We start from the raw sequence: 23,755 nt of genomic DNA, 5'->3' as shown, positions 1-23,755 counted from the left end.
GGAATTTCAATGGCTTTGTCCTGAGCCCATTTTTCAATATTTGCTGAATGGAATATTGCGATATGTTCAGCTCACGAGCCATTTTCCAGCCACTGCGATGCGGGCTTCGATCAAGTCGCTTCTTTACTTTTCGAACCATTTCTGCTGATGTTGCTGTTTTCTTCCGTCCCACTTCCTTGACGCCGGGCTACGCTACCAGCACCACGGTAACGAGCGATGGTACGAGACACAAAAGATTTATTCACATTTAAATGCAGGAGTGCTCTAACGATAGCCACTAGTGGTTTCGCAGCCAAATATAAAGAAATCACACTATCACGCTTGAATTCCATTACGAATAACTTTTTTTGGAAAATTCTCACCAAAATTCTTTTGCACGCTTGTAAACAATATAATGAGCTGTCACTGGAATAATTTTAACAGCTGTCGGACGAGTGGCCTAGGAATGACAGCAGTCTGAATTTGTTTGCAGTTTTTTCATCTCACCCTGTATATTATTTGATCCGGCCAAATTATGCCTAATCGAAATATCGGTTTTAGACCCTCTTTGTACGAAATCCGTTTTAGGACATTTGGAGTCGATCTAGCGATGTCCGTCCGTCTGTCTGTCTGTCTGGCTGGTGCGCACGATAACTCTCGCAGTGAAGATGGTAGTATCCGCTTTGGTCAAAAATTAGTATATCGTAATATTTTTCTCAAACTTAGATCGAGTTCAAAAAAGGTCGAAATTTTCAAAGAAAATATTTTGCTGCACAGAAGGAGAAAGGGTGATCCGATTTTGTTCTACCTTTGTAAAACCTAATATTCGCATCAGTGCTAGGTCAGGTGGACAATATCGATCCACTCTATCAAGTACCTCCCTCACAAAGGGTCAACATTTTGAATAATTATAAATCTTATAAAATGTGATGTAAGTGTTCTATTGTCATCAAATTACACACATTACAAAAGTTTTAATAACCCAAGGGCTGGCGTGAAGATGGAATATATCACTCCTTTTGGTACCTTCCCTATATTATTTTGAATATCCATGAAGCTCATAAAACGCGAAATCAGCATCCGATTCCATTCAGACTTGGCACATCTAAATAAATATATCAACACAATATCTGTTGCAAAAATGGAAGAAATCGTATCATTGTACCTACGCCTCAAAGGGCTAAACTTTTGAATAACCAAAACGAGCATAAAATCCGAAATAAGCATCCTGTTCTCTTCATGTTTGACACATCCCATTATATCTATTTATTAATCTTCTATGAAGATGGGATAGATCGGTCCACTTCTTCTGGTATCTCTACCACAAAGGGTCAAAATATTTAATAACCTTGTAAAACGCGAACTTAACATCCGAATCGATTCAGACTTAGTGCATCTCAATATATTCATCAACACAATATCTGTGATAAGGATGGCAGAGATCGGATCATTTCTTCTGGTACCTCCCCCACATAGGGTTCAAGATTTTGAAAAACTCTCCAACTCTCTTTGATTGCACACATACAAACATTTTTGCTATATCAAGATCTGTTGTGAAGATAGTAGATATCTGCCAAAATCTTCTGGTACAGCACACACAAAGAATCACAATTTGCCTTGTGTAAAAAATCATTTATTTATAAAATCATTATATTTATATCCTCAGCTAAAATGGCAATTATTACATGCGGTCAAATTGTGTCTCATCTGACTGCCGATTTTAGACCATAGGCTGCTTTAGACGAAATCAAAACACCTTTTCACAAGACCCTTTTTTATTTTTATAAAATGACTCCTGCCAGTTGATTTGCTTTTCCGTTCATATATATGGATTGGAAATTGGAAAATTGTGAGTACAAATCCACTATTGTAGAAAAGCACAAGAACTACAACATAAACATCGACATCTGTAGCTAAATTTATGTATGTATGGGTATGTAACATTTTTGCAGTTAGAACATGGAACTTGTTGGCAGTTTCAGGACTTCAATACACTGCACCCTTAATTTTATCTTTTTCCGATCTAGATTAATAAAAGCAAAGTGGATTCAAAATTAAAAAAGTGAGAACGGTTAAACAATAATAATTTTTCATTTTCAATCCCTAGCATATGAAATCCAAAAATGTTAGCTATCGAAAATTAAGTACTTCAAAATACTCAAGGTCCTACATCATATGAGGGCTTAAATAAAACAAGGTTATCGTTGAAGTCCTTGTCTGAAACAGAAGGTCTGGGGATATAAAAAAAAACGAGTAAGAAAAAGTCAAAATTAGACCGGACCGACTATATGATACCCTATACAACAACGCATATTTAGCAGAGATCCCGTAAAAAAATAATTTATTTGAAGAAGATCATACCACTATTGGCATCAGAGCAGTTATAATTTGATTTCAGAGGGAACTAACATATGGGAGGCATTTCTAATTCTGAATCGATTTTCACTAAATTTGATCTACCAAATAACATAACAAAATTGATACGTATGTCCCGAAATTCATACCATTTGAGCTGATATTATCCACTATTTGCACAATAAACCTGAAATCGGATTAAGGATATATATGAGAGCCATATCCAAATCTTAACCGTTCTTGATAAAATTAGCAAAGGAATTTCTGAGCTCTACACGGTGAGATGAAAAAACTGCAACCAACTTTAGACTGCTTTCATTCATGAGCCACTCGTCCGACAGCTGTTAAAATTTTTACAATAACAGCTCATTATATTGTGTACAAAAAAAAAAACATTTTGGTAAGAATTTTCCAGAAAAAAAGTTATTCGTGATGGAATTCAAGCGCGATAGTGTCATTTCTTTATATTTGGCTGGAAGTGGCTATCGTTAGAGCACTACAGCATTTAAATATGAATAAACTTTTGTGTCCCGTACCATCGCTCGTTACCACCTTCGGTTAGCCACCAGAACTCAAGCGGCGGCCATGGTGATCGCTTTCCGCTCGTATTAATCGACCGTGGCATCAAAATAAATGCCGAATATTATCGTGAAAATATTCTGGAGGGTGTATTAATGCCTTGTGCATGCACACATTTTGGCAGCAGACCTTGGACATTCCAACAGGACTCAGCACCATCGCACTCAGCACGCGCAAAAAAAGAGGTTCCTCGCTTCATTTCCCGCGCACAATGACCACCAAAATCTCTGGATACCAATCCGTTGGACTATTGTGTCTGGAGTATTTTGGAATGCAAGGTTGGCACTAAAAAATACCAAAGTATCGATCACCTCAAGCAAGCGCTTCGCCGGGAATGGTCCAAAATACGGCAGGGCAACATTCGGGCAGCGTGTGAGGTTTCATTGGCCGTTTGAAGGTCATAATTCGTGCCAAAGGTTCCCATTTCAAACAAATCTAAACTTATTCTAAAATTTTATGTTATTTCCGATATTTTTTCATTCAATAAAATTAAAAAAAAAAAAATGTAAAAATTATGGCGTTTGAATTTGTTGCAGTTTTTTTTATCTCACCCTGTATATATTCCATCTTCACAGCTGATCTTGATTTAGTAGAAATAATGAAATGTGTGAAATATGAAGAGAACCGGATGCTTACTTCGATTTTAAAATCGTTCTGGTTATGCAATATTTTGAGTCATTGTGGGGGAGGTGCCAGAAGGAGTAGACCGATATATTCCATCTTCACACCAGACCAGTATTAAGTAATTTTTGGGACAATTGGACTCTTACATCACATTTTGATGGAGTAGTCCAATATTGTTCATTTTCACACCTGACCAAGTACTGATGCAACTATTACGTTGCCTTTCTTTTTGTGCGCATTAATATATATATATATATATATATATATATATATATATATATATATATATATATATATATATATATATATATATATATATATATATATATATTAATGCGCACAAAAAAAAAAAAAAAAATATATATATATATATATATATATATATATATATATTTTTTTTTTTTTTTTTTTTTTTTTTTTTTTTTTTGGAAATTTTGAACTTTTGTGGGGCAGATACCAGAAAGATTGGACCGAAGTTACCCTTCTCCTAAATCGATCTAAGTTTGATAATAACATTACCATGTATCATGTTTGAATCAAATCGGATACTCCCTTTGAGAGTAATTGTCAGCCAGACGGACGGACACCCTTAGATCAACTCCAAATGTGCTGAAACGGATTTTCGTCCAGAGAGAGCTAGACACTAGGCTATTTCGATAAGATAGGTGTTGGCTGTATCAAATGATATATTCTCACTGTAGCCATATGGTATTTTAAATATTAAAACATTGAAGTTTTGATATTCGTCACAGGCAGGGACCACTGATTTATCCTGACGTATGATAATTCTTTATTGACACAATTAGTAACCTGGCGACAGGTACCACTCTCGGAACAAGTGAGTTGATTTAGTTTCACAATACAGACACACACACACCGTTGCATGCAAAAGTAGAACGAAATAGGGATATTATGGACAACAACAATGGCAAAAATCAAAGAATTGTTTGAAATGCAGTTCATGCATCCAAACAGCAGGGTTCATTCGTTTTCCAACATGCTGTTGCTCTGGCACACACACACAACTACTATATATTCTCTTTGTATATTTGATACATGGTTTTGGTACTAGTTTTTCTTTCCATTTTCATATATTTTATGTGAACAAATATAAAACACACATAAATTTAGATATGGATATTTGTAAGTGAAATACGATTTACTTTGTAGTTGTTCGCCTTTCAACTCAAGTTGGAGAAGGGAGAGAAAAAACAAAACAGAGAAGGGAGAGAAAAAACAATTTTTTTTTCGAAGAAGAAAAAAATATGTTATAGAAAAAATGGAATAGAAATATTCAGAAATAAACACGAAAATCATCTGGGCTATGGTTTTTTGGTTTTTTCTTTTCTGAGAAATAAAAGAAGAAAAGAGAAAAGTTTCTTTGCAACAACCATTTCAACACTTGGTATTCTCTGAAATAGTTTTAGCATTTTTCCATGTTAAAGAATCTTTTTTTTTCAGAATTTGATTTCTTTTTTTTGATTTTGACAATGTGGTATCGTTTTTTGTGCCAGATTTACTGCTGTGTTATGGCATTTGAATGAATGGGTATTGGGTTGAAACAGCAAATTTGTAAATATTTGAACCTAAATCGTTTACATAAAACATGGAATGAGAAGTAGATCGATAGAAATATTAATAAAAAATATGGAATAATTTCGCATTTTATAATAGTCATTATTGCGATATTTGGGGTGAGGTACAGAAGAAATAGTTTAGGTTTACAGGTCTTGATGATCCGTATACAAATCTTGATGATCTGTAAAAAAATATTCTTTAAAACCTTCCCTTTTAAAGATCTAGTTGTCTTGAAAAATAATCTCAAAAATCCACGTTTTTGGTCTGCTGGCCTCAAAAAATCAAATTTTGGTGATCTGCTGGTCCTTGAATGCTATTTTTTTAAATCTAGAGTTCTTACAGGCTTTACAAAATGTTCCTCAGAAAATACTCTTATCTTTTCCAAATCTACAGGTCGCTGTAGTCACTGCAAAATATTCCCAAAAGCTACACGTATTACTCCCTCCTTGAAAAAAAAAAAAATCAAAATCTCTACGTTTGCGGAACGTTGTGATACATTCTTGACAAATTGTAAAAACGGTCAAAACTCTGGTGGTCTTAAAAAAAATACCAAAAATCCACTTTGGTTACTCTGTTAGCCCATTATTTATATCCTCAAAAAATCCAAGTCTGAAAAAAGGATTCTTTAAAATTCCAAGGACGCCAGTTCTTATGGTCCTTGAAAATAATCTTTTAAACTGGTGATCTTGCATAAGATTACCTAAAAACTCAACATATCCTTTAAAAGGCCTTAAAAAATCTCAAAAACGTAAAGTTAGAGCCCTGATGATTCTTTAAATTCTTATACCCTCAACCATATGGCTAGAGAGGATAAACATCAGTTGATACGACCAAAAGGTGGCTCATAGAAATAACGGTTTTAGACCCTAGGTCTCCTTGGATCAAATCCGTTTCACGATATTTGGAGTCGATCTAGCGATGTCCGTCCTCACCTCAAAGGGAGTATCGGATTTGGTCCAAATTTGGTACATTGTAATATTACTATTATTGAACTTAGATCGAGTTCGGAGATGGGTACTATCGGTGCACTCCTTCTGGTACTTCCCTCACAAAAGTTCGAAATTTAAAAAAAAAAAAAATATTTTACTGCACTGAATAATCCAATTTTGCTCCAACTTTGCAAATCCAAATATTTGTGTCAGTGCTAGGTAAGGTGCGAAAGAGGCCAATATCGATCCTCTTCATCAAGTACCTTCCCAACAGAGGGTCAACATTTTGGATAAATATAACTCTTATGATGGAAGAGTCAGATTATCTTCAAATTGCACATTTTTGTCAACCTAAGGTCTGGTGTGAAGATCGATAATATCGGTCCACTCCTTCTGGTACCTCACACACAAAGGGTCAAAATTTTGAATATCCATTAAGCTCATAAAACGCAAAATTAACATCCGATTGCATTCAGACTTGGCACATCTTAATATTTTTATCAACACAAGATCTGTCATAAATATGGTAGAGGTCAGACTATTCCCTCTTAATACCCAACACGATCATAACATCCGAAATAAGCATCCGGATCTCCTCATTTTTCACACATCCCATTATTTCTATTAATACAAGATCTACTGTGAAGATGGAATTTATCGGTACCTCCCCACACAAAGGGTCAACATTTTGAATATCCTTGAAGCTCTTAAAAATCGAAATTAACATCCGATTCCATTCAGCCATGGTGCATCTCCATATTTCCATTAACACAAATCGGACCAATTCGTCTGGTGAAAAAAAAATTACGCTTAAAGAAAGCGAAATAAGCATTCAATTGAAGATGAATATGGAATTTACGACTTGGCATAAAACTGGATATAAATTTTCGATTTTCTTGTAATTTTACCCGTACCAATATTTTTATCTGTATTAGATCAAGTATGAAAGTGGAATACTTTGGTCCACTATATCCAATACCTTGCGCACAATCTAACATTTCCTAAAAATTATCATTTCTCATTTTTCATATAAAGTGAAGAAAGTTACCAATATAGCCCAAACCTGGCTCGTTTCATTGTTTATATCATATCTATTTAGGCCCAAAACGAAATGGACAATATTGGTCCATTTCCTTGGAATCTACTCCGTAGAAGGCCATCAATAATCATAACAGAAGTCAAAATGTATTTAATTAATCGAACATTGGCTGAGGGTATACATCTGCAGGTAAAACCGACTGATACTTTTTAACTTGTTTTTCTTAAAAAGGACACATTTTCAAGACCTTATGCTCCTCAAAAAACATTGTTTAAAACGCCCCGGTGATCCCTAAAAAATATTCTCAATAACTACACATTTACATTTCCTTATGGTTCTTGAAAAATATTCTGAAAAAAATCCGCCTTATAGACAGGGTGGTGCCTATAATACATTCTGAAAAACACCAGGTTTATACATCTTTTGATCCTTGAAAAATATTCGTAAAAATCTCACATTAACAGATCCTTAAAAAATATTCTCGTGATCCTTGTAAAAAATTTTAAGAACTGATGGTGCTTAAAAATATTTTTCAAACTTCCACATTTATAGATTTGATGATCCTTAAAATATTTTTAAAAAAATCTCACTTTTATAGTGATCCTTCCCTATCCATAAAAATTTTTGGTTTATAGCCCAGTTGATTCTTTAAAACAATTCTCCAAGTGTAAAAGTCCTTATGGTCCTTGAAAAAAGTTTATAAACATAACGTTCTTAGTCCCATTGATCTTGAATAAGATTTCCTAAATACTCCATATTTGAAGATCCTTAAAACACTTAAAAACGTAAAGTTATAGTCCTTATGATCATCGAAAAAAAAAAATTCTTCGAAAAGCCAAGTTAATAGTTCCGGTGACTCTTAAAAAAATTCTGAATAAATACACCTTTAGATGTCCTTATGATATTCTGAAAACAAAAATTCCAGCCTAATTGACCTGGTGAACCCTGAAATACGTTCCTTCAAACGCCAAGTTTATACATCTGTTGATCCTTGAAAAATAATCTCAATAACTATGCCTTTACATGTCCTTATGGTCCTTGAAAAATACATTGTTATTCTGACCTCGTGATCCCTTGAAAAATTTTCTTAAAAACCCCACATTAACAGATCCTTCACAAATATTCTTAAAATTACATGTTTATAGTCCTGCTGATCCTTGACAAATATTTTTTGAAAATGCACTTCGTAGGTTCTTATGGTCCTTAAAAAATGTGTTATAAATTTTCACATTTATAGCTCTGATGGTCCTTCAAAACAATATTCTAAAACACCCTAACTTAACAGATCCTTGAAAAGTATTCTTAAAAACCCCACATTAACAGATCCTTCATAAATATTCTTAAAACTACCGGTCCTCGTGATCCTTGACCAAATATTTTAAAAAACTTCACGTTCATAGGTTCTTATGGTCTTTGAACGTATGTTTTATAGCACTGGTGGTCCTTGGGGAAAATATTCTAAAAAACCCCACGTCTATGACCCTGGTGATCCTTCAAAAATATTCCGAAAAACTGCTGGTTTATAGATTATGGTGATTCTTTAAAACAATTCTAAAAACAGGACCTTATATTCATTGCAAATTTTTTCTAAAAATTCCACGTCTATAACCCTACTGGTTCTAGAAAAATAGTCTGAAAAATAAAATTAATTGAATTAAAAATTTCTTATAAGTCCTTAGATTCCATGAAAAACATTTCTGAAAACTCATTGAGAAAATATTTTGTTTTAACACTCCTAATTCCAGATGCTTATGGTCCTTAAAAATATTTCGCTTATCCTTGAAAAATATTATTCTTTGAAAAATATTCTTAAAACAGCCAATTTTATAGTCCTGATGATCCTTAAAAATTATTTTTAAATACTGCACAGTCAAAGATTTGGATTGTCCTTAAATAATATTTTATATTTCCTCGTTTATATCTCTGATGGTCCTTGAAAAAATAGTCTTAAAAAAACCATAGCCCTGGTTTCTTTCAAAAATATCCTTAACAACTCCTGGGTTATAAATCTAGCGATTCTTTAAATTAATTCTAAAAACAGCTCCTTGCATTCATTGGAAATTTTTCTAAAAATTCCACGTCTACAACCCTATCGGTTCTTGAAAAATAGTCTGAAAAATACTTACATTTTGAAGTCCTTGTGGCTCTTTGAAAAATTCTTATAAGTCCTTAGATCCCATGAAAAATATACTTGATCCTTCAAAAATTTCCTTAACAACTCCCGGGTTATAACCCTAGTGACACTTTAAAATAATATTTAAAACAGGTCCTTGTGTTCATTGCAAAATTTTTCAAAAACGGCATATCTATAGCCCTACTGGTCCTTGGAAAATATTCTAAAAAATACTAATATTATCAAGTCCTTATGGCTCTTGAAAAAAATTCTTATTTGTCCTTGGATTCCATAAAAAAATATTCTTGAAAATTTATGAAGCAAATATTTTTTAAAAACTCCTCATTCCAGATGTTTATGGTCCTTGAAAAAAATATTCCGCTGATCCTTTAAAATGTAACTTTCAAGATTTCATGTTTGTAGCCAAGGCGGTTCTTGAAAATTATTCTTAAAACCGCCAATTTTATAGTCCTGGTGATTCTTGGAAAGTATTCTTACAAACCCCACATTTATAGATAAGTCCTTGGATTTTATGAAAAATATCCTTGAAAACTCGTTGAGAAAATATTTTCTAAAAACTTGTCATACCAGATGCTTATGGTCCTTGATCTCGTTCCATTTTGTACCTTTCAAAGATTTTCTGTTACTTAAGTACTAGGGAACAGGTTTCATTAAGTACATTTTAGTACTTTTTCTACTCTTTTAGTTCGGATTTCCACAAAGCCAGAATTATCTCTTCCCACCACACCATGCCAATTTTAAAGGTTCTATCTTCAGAGGTTTCCTGTGTGTTACCCACTCTTCTATATCAGTTTTCCTGTGTTTTCATTCCATGTTCGTTACAACCCATTGCATGATTCATAAATAGATTCCGTAAGGATCCATATCCTTGACTATTTGGCAAAACGTTGATTCAATCCTTTGTTTTGATTGAATTATCAAGTTTTTAATTTTTTTGTCAGGTCTTTGTTTGGTTTAGAAATTTATTCATATTTTTCAATAGTCTTGTATGTAACTATCACCAGATTGAAGGATATAGGTCGTTATTTACACATCCCTTGAGGTAGACATTTGGTTTGGATGGGAGTCCCATTTTGTGGTTATGAAAAGTTAAACATTGTGAAAATAATATTTCTTTGGTCTAGTCTCCGCTTCGATACAATTTATCATGGAAACCTTTTTTTCAAAACTGTGTTTATGTGGCAGTGACTGAAAAAGTTCTTACTTTTCTCCCACATAGGCCGACTATTCCTGGAAACTTATTTCGAAATAAGCTGATTGATTTTTCTGCATCTGATTACCACAATGTGGCATAATTTTGTGTTGAATGTGGGTTTGTGGTTCAAAAACAAATATTCGCACACTCCTGGGATAAGTTGTGAAACACAGGTTTTTTGTAAATATTTATGCCATCTAAGATTTGTTTATTTTAACAATAAACAATAGGTATAAATGAAATCTTATGGACTCAGCGAAGCCATGTCGGACTGTATTTTTAATCTGCAAAGATATACATCGAAAACTTTATTTTGACACAAAAATAGACCCCGTAAAAATTAATAAATGTGTTGATATTTTATTAATTAGTCAGAAAAAAAGGTTTGAAACTTTGAAAGTGTTAAGTTGTAATTAAAAATTTATTTAATTTTTGGATATAGAATTTTATTTTTAAATAGATTAGTGAATGGCTGAAAAAGTTTTGGGAGAGCAACATTTTGACTGTAGGAGTAATCTTTGAGGAGCTTAGTAGCAGATATGTTAAAAATTACACTGTGCAACCCAAAATAGTGTCTTCAGCCATATTGCAGATAAAAAAGGAGGAATATTTTTGCCAGAAATTTTAACCATCGAGTCGAAAGGGGGGTTTTTGGTCCTTTTTTAAATGTGGTTAAAAACACCATTAAACGGGATCGGAGCAAGTTATAATATTTAATAAAATTATTTGTCATAAAATTTACTATAGGTCCTAGAACACATCAGGGGGTATAAATCTTACCTAAACGCCATGAATCTATTTATATTAAGAACATATTTTAGGATTACAGCCGTACCTTTTGTGGATTTGTGAAAAAATCCGCCATAAAGCATCATTCTAGGGGGATGACATATTCTTCATCAAATTTTAGTATAGGTCCCCATTTATATGCCAAAATATATTTGCATAAAGGTTCCAAAAAAATAAAAAAATAAATAAAACCGAAAATATTTCTTAATTTTTTGATAAAATTTTCCCCGGCAAATCTTTCTTTTTGCCTGAAAGTTTCATAAAAATTAGATTTAGGTGAAAGGTGTAAAAGGAAGATAAGTCCTATTTCTAGATGTTTTTTTTTAAGTTTTGGTCATGTTTTCCATTTAATTTGGCCAAATGTTGATTTTTATACCCTTAACCATAGTATGGAGGGTATATTAAATTTGTAACACCTCGAAATGTACATTTTAGACCCTACAAACCCTAAAAAAAATTCTATGTCGATTTAGCGATGTCCGGCCGTCTATCCGTCTGTGCCCGTCTATCACTCTAGCTTCCGAACGAAATGAGGTAGATTGATAAAATCTTACCCAAATGTATATAATGTCTGCAGAACTTTTGGTATTAAAAATGGGCCATGTAGGTTTACGTTTTGGTATAGCACCCCATATAGCGGTACCTCCCGATATTCGGTATTTTGATGATTTTAGAAACATTATTCACCGGAATTGTTTCAAATTTGGTATTTGAAGTTCGTAATGAATACTACAGCCTAAGACAAAAAATTGTCAATGCAGGTCCAGGTCTTCGTATAGGCCCCATATATCAGTACCTCCTAATATTCGGTATTTTGATGATTTTAGCGTCATTATTCACCGAAATTGTTTCATATTACTTATTTACAGTTCGTAATGGGAACTACAGTCTATGTCAGTCAGTACCTCCCTATATTCGGTATTTCGACGAGTTTAGGTACAATACCCACCGAAATTGTTTGAGATGTCGTATTTGAAGTTCGTAATAGATGCTACAGCCTGTGAGAGAAAATTGCCTATTCTGGTCCAGGTCTTCGCACAGCTCCGATGTTACGTTACCCCTCTATATTCGATATTTTGATGATTTTAGCTACATTATTCACCGTTTATTTCAAGTTTCGAATTTGCATATGGTAATGGCTTATGACAAACAATGCCTATGTAGTAGTGTTCACGTCGTATAGACCCCAATAAACCGGCTATATTCGGTATTTTTAAAATTTTCACAGAATTTTTAAGGGCTTTATTTTTTGAAAATTTCCAAATTTGTTCCAAATGGTGGAGGGTATTCAAAGTTCGGCCCGGTCGAACTTACTGCTTTTTAACTTGTTTTTCTTTAGGAAAGTATTTATTTCACATTTTCATGGAATAGCCCATATAAAAAATATATATTTTTTTCAACATTCAATAAATAATAGTCATATTCTTTATTATTCTAAAAATACCCTTTTAATTACTTATCGCAAAACTATGCAGTTTTTTTCACAGAATTATAATTCTGTTTTAAACCCACAAAAATAAAACTCCCTCACATTTCCGCCATATATAAAAAAAAACCTTTACATTTCTATCGAATTGACAATAATTATTATTTAAATTACATGAAATAGTTGGAAATTTTGTTTACGTTTTCAATTCGAGTGAACAAAAAGAGAAAAATATCTCCAACTACAACAATTCACTTAGTTTTATGATCGAATAATTGTTATTCGTGTCAAATGACAAAATAAACAATTAAACCGTTCAAATGACTGGAAAATAATCGTCTGCAATGGAAAGAGGAAAAACTGAAAGTGGAATCCGAATCGTCATCATTTGACATTTAATTAAGGATTAGCCGAGTGTCATGTGATTGAATTAGTGTTTTGAATATTGATTGTGTGTGTGAAATATAAGTTGGGAAAAAAAACAATATAATATTGGGTTTGTTATTTCCATATATGTAAACTGGTCTTATTTGGTGTAATGGCGATGATGTTAAAAATGGTAAAATATGCCATTGTTAACCTCTTTACTATTTTTATAAAACCATATTTTTTACACCCATTGTAAAGATATTTCCTTGTACCTATGGGGTGAAATATCAGTCGTCCTCTCCTCCTTAAGACTTTTCCCATATGCTTGCATTGTTATACCCTCCACCATAGTATGGAGAATATATTAAGTTTGTCATTCCGTTTGTAACACCTCGAAATATCCATTTTTAGACCCCACAAAGTGTAAATATTCTTGATCAGCATAAAATTCTATGTCGATTTAGCGATGTCCGTCCGTCCGTCCCTCTATCCGTCTGTGGAAATCACTCTAGCTTCCGAACGAATTGAAGTAGATTGATAAAATTTTACTCAAATGTGTATTATGTCTGCAGGACTTTTGGTATTGAAAATGGGTGATGTAGGTCCACGTTTTGGTATAGCCCCCATATAATGGTACCTTTTTTCGGTATTTTGGTGATTTAACCGACATTATTCACAGCAAATGTTTCAAATTTGTTTTTGAAGTTCGTAATGGATACTACATCCTATGACAGAACATTGTTTGTGTAGGTCCACGTCTTCGTACATCCCCCATGTAATGGTACCCCCGATATTCTGTACTTTGTTGATTTTAGCGACATTATTCACCGCAATTCTTTCAAATTTGGCATTTGAAGTTCGTAATAGAACTACAGCCTAACACAGGAAATGAGCCATGTAGGTTCATGTCTTCACATAGCCCCCATATAGCGGTATCTCCTGATATTCGGTATTTTGATGATTTTAGCGCCATTATTTACCGGAATTGTTTGAAATTTGGCATTTAAAGTTCGCAATGAATATAACAGACTAAAACAGAAAATGAACCATGTAGGTCCAGGTCTTCGTATAGCCCCCATGTAGCGGTACCTCCCGATATTCAGTATTGTGATGATTTTAGCGACGTTATTTACCGGAATTATTTCAAATCTCGCATTTGAAGTTCGTAACGGATACTACATCTTATGACAGAAAATTGTTTGTGTAGGCCCACGCCTTCGTATAGCCCCCATATAACAGTACCTCCTGATACTCGGCAGTTTGATGATCTTAGCGACATTATTTACCAGAATTTTTTTTTTTCAAATTTAGTATTTGAAGTTCGTAATGGATACTACAGCCTACCACAGAAAATTGTCTGTGCAGGTCCACGTCTTCGTATAAACCCCATATAACGGTACCTCCCGATTTTCGGTATTTTGATTTTATCGACAATATAACCGATTTTTTTAAGCTTCCCATTTGAATATTGTAATAGCTTATGGCACATGTTACCTGCGCAGGTTCATTTCGTCTTATAGACCTTAATATAATAGCCACATTCGGCATTTTTAAGGTTTTAACAGAGTTTTTAACGGATTTTATTTATTTATTTATTTATTTATTTTTTTTTTTTAAAAGTGCCAAATTTGTTCCAAATCGTGAAGGGTATTGAAAGTTCGGCCCTTTACGGCTTTTTACTTGTTTTTTTTTTGTATTCTTTGTACAAATTTTTGGTTGTAGTATCTAAGCAACTGCTTTTCTATTTAATTCGAATGCAAATATTGTTATATTTTAAGTTCGTTAACCCTGTTGTGATTTGAAACTATTTCGATATGGGTGGTTGTCGTGACATGTCTGTCAATCATTGATGTGTGTCACAAGAAAGGTGGAAGTATATGTGATTCTTCTAACTTTTTTGCGATATTATCACATACGTCAAAGTTGTTGTTATTCATAACAACATAACATAATAAATATAGACATATTTTGAAAACCACCTTCAAATATCGAACTTACCTTAAACCCTTGATTCTTGTAAAGTAAAATAGTATCAGTCGGTTTTGCCGAAAGATGAATACCCCCAGTCATGAATTATGATTATTCTAACTGTTGACCTCTACGGAGGGGGAGGGGGGTGTTGTTCCGAAGCAGTTGGCCAATATTGATCAATTCTTATTAGACCTAAGACAGATAAATTTGGATTATATAAATAAATAAATAAATAAATAAATATATATATATATATATATATATATATATATATATATATATATATATATATATATATATATATATATATATATATATATATATATATATATATATATATATATATATATATTATAAATAATTTGGATTATATCGACGCTTCCTATACTTTATATGAGGTATGTGAAAATTTTTGAAAAATGTGGAAATATGCGTTAGGTACTTCAACTAATACAGATAAAAATATTGGTATGTGCAAAATTTTAAGAAAATCGAACATTTATATCCAATTTTATGTGGAATTTTTAATTTCAATAAAAATATATTCATATCAGATTTCTGGTTAAGAGAAATATTTAAATATAGCAAGTTGTAAAGAATCGCAAGTTATGACAGATATAAGTATTGGAAATTGTGACCCTTTGTGGGTAAAGGTACCAGAAGGGGTTCACAGATATACATCATCTTCATAACAGATTTTGCGTTAGCAAAAATATTTGGATATGCGAAATTTGAAGATTTCGGATTTTATTATCGTTTTCGTTATTTAAAACTTTGACCCTTTGTGGGGGAGGTACCAGAGGGAATGGTCTGACCTCTACTATCTTTATAACAGATCTTGTGTTGATAGAAACATTCAGATTTGGCAAGTCTGAATAGAATCGAATGTTAATTTCGAGTTTTATGAGCTTCGTGAATATTCAAAATTTTTTTCCCTTCGTGGGGAAGGAGTTGACCGATATATTCCATCTTCACACCCGTCCTCGGGTTATTAAAAATTTTGCGATGTGTGTAATTTGAAGACAATCGGACACTTACATCACATTTTTTAGCACTGATGAAAATATTAGGATTTGCAAAGTTGGAGTAGAATCAGATTATCCTTTCTTTTTGTGTGTAGTCCGCCATAGGGCGGATTAAATCCGTTTTAGGAGATCTGATGTAGATTTTCATACCATCCTCAAAGTCGATTTAGCCCTGTTGTAATACCTTTTTTTGGCTGCAGGACGATATTATCCACATTTTCTAACGGAATCGTTTTAAACTCGCCATTTAGAGTTTATCATCGATTTCACCTCCTTTGGCAGAATATTGTCTATTTAGCCTCATTTGCCAAAGTAAAGGGGTTAAAGTCACATTTGTAATGGGTTCTACCTATCGTGGCTGAATATGACCTATATATGTCTATGTTTTTTCATAGCCTTTCTTATACCTTTGTACCTCCTTATATTCGACATTTTAATGATTTTAGCAACAGTTTTTATTGCAATAATTTAAAATCTATTTTTTTCGAGTTCATAATGGATTCTATTTTCTGTAGCAGAACATGGTCTAGATAGGTCAATGTTTTGTCAATGGTTCCATATTTTGACAATGATTTCGATATTTTGACGTTTTTACCCATAGTTTCCAGTGGAATGGATTGGCAGAATATTAGTCAATATACCCTCCATACTACGTATGGTGCAGGATATAAAAAAGAAGAAAAAGAAAGAACTTGACCCCACACCATACTTTTGGAAATGTTCCGAAGGGTAATATTCCTCGAATTTTTATCTGCAATATAGCTGAGGACAAAATTTAAGATTCCAAGGATTCTCATCGGAAAATTTCCAAAAGTGTGGAAGATGGGGGAACTTGCCCACTATTTTGGTTACTTTTCGATGTAAACTTTCAAAATATCGATATGTTCACGGATAAGTGAACATGTTTTTATAATAAAAGAGAATAGCGGGGCTAACTAGTGTAGATGATAGGGATTTGTTAAACAGGGATCTTTTTAATACAGTCCATATTATATAAGATAAGAAAATGTGGTGAATAGACATTTGAGTTAGAAATAAATAATTCAATTGCTGCATGTGGTATGTTTGAGTTAGATTACTGGATGAAATCTTAACTCATACTGATAAGGAAGTGCAGCATGTTTGCTTGCCACAAGTGAGATAGCTACGCATGTTTTATGACCTCCCCTAGAATTTATGGCGGCATGGTGCACAGGCATGTGTAGATTTGTATCTCTCTATTTCTCTCTCTCTTTCTCTTACACTTTATGCTAGACTAGGTTAAGAAAAATTATCATAAGTAGAACTTAAGAATTATTTTAAATGAATAAAAACAGTGTAGTAACAAAAGTAAAACGGTGCATACAATTTCTTCCGCGAACACGATATACCTATCTTCTAGTGTTATCTCCACTTTCATAGTCTGCTGGATTTTCTCCGTAATTATTGAACAATTTGAATTTTGTAGCCCACTGTTATTGTTATATTCAACGTTTTAAATGTTAATAATGGTGAAGATAATAAAACGGCCCATTTAGACCCAGAGTAATTTTCTTTCTAATAGAATTTCTAATTTCAGCAAACCTATATGCCTATGTAATTATCAATACAAATAATTTATTGTAAATTACCTTTAATTAAAAATGTAAAAACTAAGAAAATATTTATTTATTTTGTACTTACTTGCAATTAAATCAATTAAAGGCTAATCCAGTTGTTTAACGCCAGTCGCAGAGAGCTGGAAATAAAAAGGAACATTTTTTCCATTACAAAAAAACGTGTACCAGAAAAAAAGTGTTTATAAAAAAAGTATTTTTAAATATTATTTAGCTCTGACATAATTGTATTGCACGTGTTATATATATGGAATAATGTGGTTTATTAAAAAAAAAAAATAATAAAACATTTCCATATTTTGTAGCAGAAAAAAACTTCTTCCAGACTCAATTAATTAATTGGCTTGATACATTGTTTCACACACAATGTTAATTAATGCCTGTATAGTTAATAAATGCTAATTTATCTGTTAAGAATATAAGGTAAATATAAATAAATTATCGGGGTATTTGTTAAACAGTTAAGGTGATGGTTGAATTTGTAAAAAAAAAAAACTACTAAGAGTAACATTGTTATTCGGAGATGTTGATGTTTGTTATTTTTAAAATTTATTTCCTACTTTTCCCTGATTGATATTTTGAAGTTATTGAGTGAGTCATGAGGGGAAATTAGGGAACAAAAATAAGAGTAAGAGAGAGAGAGAGAGAGAAAGAGATTAGTATATGACATGTGCGACCCTACGATTTTTATACCCTACACCATAAGGTGGTCAGGATATTATGTGTTTGTGCATTTGTTTGTAACAGGCAAAGGGAAACGAGATAGACCCATAGTTCCTTTTGATGATCTGCATAGAATCACATTCTGAGCCGATTTATGTATGTCCGTCCGTCTGTCCATGTATTTTTGTGAATAAAGTACAGTTCGCATTTATAGCCATATCCAGATGAAATTTTGCACAAATCATTTGTTTGGCCCAAGGACGAACTCTATTCAAATTGGATATAATCGGTCAAAATTTAGATATAGCTCCCACATATATCTTCGTCCGATTTGCCTTTTATTGTGCATCAAATGTGTAATATAAGCCCGAATGGTATGATATTTTGCACATACAACCCAATTAGACCTGAAAATAAGTATGCCAAATTTGATCGAAATTGGTTTAGATATAGCTATAGCTCCCATATATATTGTTCATCCGATTTGTTATTTTTGTCCTCCGCAGACGTAATATGCACTCTGTAACAACAATATTTGGAGAAATATATCAAATACAGCTCAGAAATACGTTTGCTAAATTTTATCGAGATCGGTTCAGATTTGAATATAGCTCCCACATATATAACTTCGTCCGATTTACCTTTTATTGTGCATCAAATGTCTAATATTTGTCCAAATGGGATAGAATTTGGCACATACGACCGAATTGTGTCCAGAAGCTAGTATGTCAAATTTGGTGAAGATCGGTTCAGATATAGCTATAGCTCCCATATATATTTTTCATACGATATGTTGTATTTACTACCCACACCCGTAATATGCATAAGTATGCCAAATTTGATCCAAATCGGTTCACATATAACTATAGCTTCCATATATATTGTTCATCCGATTTGTTATTTTTGTCCTCCGCAGCCATAATATTCACTCTGTAACAACAATATTTGGGGAAATATTTCAAATACAGCTCAGAAATATTTCTGCTAATTTTTATCGAGATCGGTTCGGATTTGGATATATCTCCCATACATAACTTCGTCCGATTTACCTTTTATTGTGCACCAAATGGGATGAAATTTGCCTCTTACGACCGAATTGAGTCTGGAAGCAAGTATGTCAAATTTGGTGAGGATCGGTCCAGATATAGCTATAGCTCCCATATATACTGTTCATCCGATTTGTTGTATTTGCTACCCACTGCTGTATTATGCACTATGTAACAACGATATTCAGGGCAATATATCAAATACAGCTCAGAAGTATCTTTGCCATATTTTATCGAGATCGGTTCAAATTTGGATATAGCTCCCATACATATCTTTATCTGATTTCAAATTAATTGTACACCAAATGGGCAATACACCTCCGAATTTAAAAGATACAAGTGTTTCGGCATGTTTAGCCCTTTGAACTTTAAATTATTATTATAATCATAGCGTGTATGATTGAATTCTCCCATAAAAACATTTAATTGTTATGTGGAGATCTACTAAATTAGCAAAGTTGTGTATGGTATCATAAAGTTGGCACCGCCCGACTTTAAGACTTTCTTTACTGGTTTAAAATACTTTTGAATTTTTATAATCATACCACAAATATTTTCTCTAACCATCATTAATTAAAAAAAATTAAATTCCTTTTCAATTACAAACGCCCTGCAATTAAGGGTATACCAGATTCGGAAGGTGCCAAATTTTTAACCAAATTCATTGCATTTTCATTGCCAATGTCATGCGGATCTTTGTTGGCTACAGTTCTCATTGAACAATCACTACGGTATGACTTAATTGAAATTCTATTTCAAGATTTGTTATTTTTTGTTTTAATTTCGAATTCATTTAAATGTTGCGGTGACGCTAAAATTATAAATAAAAATCGTTTATACATGTATATATTTAATTCAACAGTTTTATGTTTGTTGTTGTTGTCGTTTTTTTGCAAGAAATTGTGATTTAGTCACATGCCAGTAATTGTTGGATTTCGTTCAAATTTAACATGTTGCCAGAGCTGTTTTATTTAATTTTTTACAAAAAAAAAAAAAAAAAAAACAATTTATCATAAAAATGAGCATTAATCTGAAAATTGCTTAATACCATTTTCAAATTTGAAAATGCAAATTAACTTTTTTAGATATGCTGTGGCTTGAAATCTTTCTCGCCGTAGTTTGAAGGATCCAAATCGACGAAAGTGTAATACATGACCAAGCAAATTAAGATAGCAAACAAAATTGGGAGAACATAAAGTGCGACTCTCTGTCCGGCCATGATGCAAATGAGAGAGTTGGTTAATAATTTAGAATTGTATAAAAGTAATGATAATAGAACAGTGTTGGCTTGTTTGTTCGGGATACCATAGTATTTTGTAGTGGTAAAATTGGTCAGGCTTAATCCCTTTAATGTTGTTTTTATAAAAACAACGTTTGTTTATTAGTGGAGAACGATGGTAATGTTTACCAGGGGGTAAGGCAGGTAATACCTAGATTTCGGAAAGAGCCACCAATCCTCATCAGTTGCCTTGTTTTTTGTCTGGGATATTCTCCCCAGAAGTTATTTTAAAAATAACTTCTATGAAAAAAAATTTACCCAAGTGACGAGATCGTAAACTCAATAGAAGAGGAACCAAAGAATTAAATAAAACTAAAATTCTTTTGGAAAATTCTTCTAAATTTTAAAACATTTTCATCTCTCTCCACTTGTAATGATAATTAAAAATGTTTCCCCCTTGCGAAAACTTGTTTTCATATAATTGGGATATGCAAGTCTTGAAAAGGCTTGGACACCAATTCCATATTTCCTTTCTAAATTGTGACTACTTTGGAAGGGAAGAAACAGCGAGTCATTATTTTCCATATTCACTCCTAACCTAAGTTTGAAAATAAAATACTTTTTGTGGGGGAGGTACATGAAAAAGTGCACCAAGTGGCGTGAGTATATTACATTTTCCTACATGCCTTAATATCGACAAAAATATTAGGTTGTGAGAAAATTAAGATCTTATCTAAATATTAGAATGTGCCAAGTTTAGACACCCTCAATATGAGATTTTTATATTTTTCAAACTTTTTTGGGGAAGGTACAAGAGGAAATGAACCGATATAGCCCATCTTGGAACTCGATTTAAGTTTGATAAAAATATTTCTATGCATCATTGTTAGCACAAGTCGGACAGACAGAGTAAGAGACAAAAATGGCTAGATCGACTCCAAATGACGTAAACATTTATTTCGATTGGGAACATTTTTGGGTATTAAGTGATATCTACCATCTGGCGTATTGAATAGTATATGACAAAAAAGATACTAGACTGAACATTTACGATAACCAAATAAGGTACCTACTGATTTTTAGGGTTTTAAAAACCAAATATGCTTTAATTAGGCATTTTTGGTTTGGCAGGGAAAGACAATTTAAGAAACTAAAATCCAAAACCAATCGAAGGTACCTTTATATGGGTTCTCCGCGTATCTGAATACATTTTCTTTGAAGGGTCACCAAAACTTAAAACTAGTGTCAAATTACTTTGGAAATATGTTTTAAAATTTGGTGACTTTTCAAAGAAATGTATGTAGATATATACAGGATGAGATGAAAAAACTGCAACCAACTTCAGACTGCTGTCATTTTGAAGCCGACAGCTGTTAAAATTATTACAGTGACAGCTCATAATATTACTTACAAGCGCACAAAAGCATTTTGGTGAGAATTTTCCAGAAAAAATGTTATTCGTGATGGAATTCAAGCGTGATAGTGTGATTTCTTTATATTTGGCTGGAAAACCCCAAAGGGGCTATCTTTAGAGCACTCCAGGATTTAAATGTGAATAAATGTTTTGTGTCTTGTGCCGTGATACTGGTAGCGTAGCCCATCATCAAGGAAGTGGACGGAACAAAACAGCAACATCAGCAGAAACGGTTCGAAAAGTAAAGAAGCGACTTGATCAAAACCCGCTTCGCAGCGGGCGAAAAATGGCTCGTGAGCTTAACATATCGCAATATTCCATTCGGCAAATATTGAAAAATGCGTTGGGGGTAAAGCCATTGAAATTCCAAAAAGTTCAAGAACTTACACTGCAACAGAGAGAAAATAGACTTAAAAGTGGTGAACTACCGAATTAGGTTTTCTCCGATGAGAAAACATTCGTTGTCCAGCAGTTTGTAAACAAACAAAATGATCGTGTTTACTTGCCGAAGAGGTCAGCTGAAAAAGTGCACTTCTGTTGGCCACCAGAATTCAAGCGCCGGCCATGGTGATGGTGTGGGCAGCCATAACAGCCGATGGTCCCTCTTCGCTCGTATTAATCGACCGTGGCATCAGAATAAATGCCATATATTATCGCAAAGATATTCTGGAGGTTGTATTAAAGCCTTGGACACGCAAACAATTTGGTCGCAGACCTTGGACATTCCAACAGAACTCAGCGCACGTTGGCTACCAAAATCTGCAGATAACAATCCGTTGGACTATTGTGTCTTGGAGTATTTTGGTTGGGACTAAAAAATAGCAAAGTTTCGATCACCGCCTAGGAGGAGTCTAGAAACAATGTTTTAAATTGTCTAGCAAAATCCTTAAAAAATTCCACGCCTTCGAACCTTGGATGAGGTTTTGGAGGAGTCTAGAAACAATGTTTTAAATTGTCTAGCAAAATCCTTAAAAAAATCCACGCCTTAGAACCTTGGAGGGGGTCTAGAAATATCTTTAAAATTATCTAAAAAACTCCTTAAAAAATCCGCGTTTTGGAACCTTGGATGAGGTTTTGTAGGAGTCTAAAAAATATATATTTAAAACTTTCTAAAAAATCTACTCTTTGGAACCTTGGGTAAAGTTTTGCAGGAGTCCAGAAAAAAAATCTTTAAAATTGTCAAAAAAAAAAAAAAAAAAAAAAAAAAAAAACTCTATTTTTTTTAATTTTCTAGAAAAATCCCTCAAAAATTCAACGCTTTGAGGCCTTGAATGGGTCTAGAAAAAAAATTTAAAAAACTTCACGCCTTGAGGCCATGGATGGGTCTAAAAAGAATCTTAAAAAAAATTCACAGCTTGAGGCCTGGATGGGTCTTGAAAAAAATCTTAAAAAAACCAGGCCTTGAGGCCTTAGATGGGTCTTGAAAAAAAAAAAACCTTAAAAAATCCAGGCCCTGAGGCCTTGGACGGGTCTAGAAAAAAACCTTAAAAAACCCAGGCCTTGAGGCCCTAGATGGCTCTAGAAATAAAATAAAAAAAATCATGCCTTGAGGCCTGGGGAGCCTAGGGGGAGGTTTTGGAAGAGTCTAGAAAAATATTTTTAAATATCGCAGAGCAACATTCGTGCAGCGTGTGACGGTTTCATTGGCCGTTTGAAGGCCATAATTCCTAGCAAAGGGGACCAATTTGAACAAATCTAAACTTATTCTAAAATTTGATGATATTTCCGACATTTTTTGCTTTCATTCAATAATATTAAAAAAAATTAAAAATAATATTAAAAAAATTTAAATATTAAAAAAATTTAAAAATGTGGCGTTTAACTTT

At 33.2% G+C, this 23,755-nt stretch overlaps 1 protein-coding gene across 2 annotated transcripts in view; it reads right to left on the bottom strand.

Annotated features, from left to right (window-relative positions):
* Nucleotides 1–23,755, bottom strand: part of LOC101900140 (sodium-coupled monocarboxylate transporter 1) — a 301,185-nt gene that overhangs the window by 217,771 nt on the left and 59,659 nt on the right. For both annotated transcript variants that reach the window (XM_059125300.1, XM_059125301.1), the window contains one exon: nt 17,655–17,709. The gene's annotated coding sequence lies outside the window, so the exon portion shown is untranslated. The remainder of the gene's footprint in view (nt 1–17,654; nt 17,710–23,755) is intronic.

Source organism: Musca domestica, unplaced genomic scaffold, assembly GCF_030504385.1.
Source record: "Musca domestica strain aabys unplaced genomic scaffold, Musca_domestica.polishedcontigs.V.1.1 33, whole genome shotgun sequence".
NCBI lineage: Eukaryota > Metazoa > Arthropoda > Insecta > Diptera > Muscidae > Musca > Musca domestica.
This window is presented reverse-complemented; position numbering and strand designations above follow the sequence as displayed.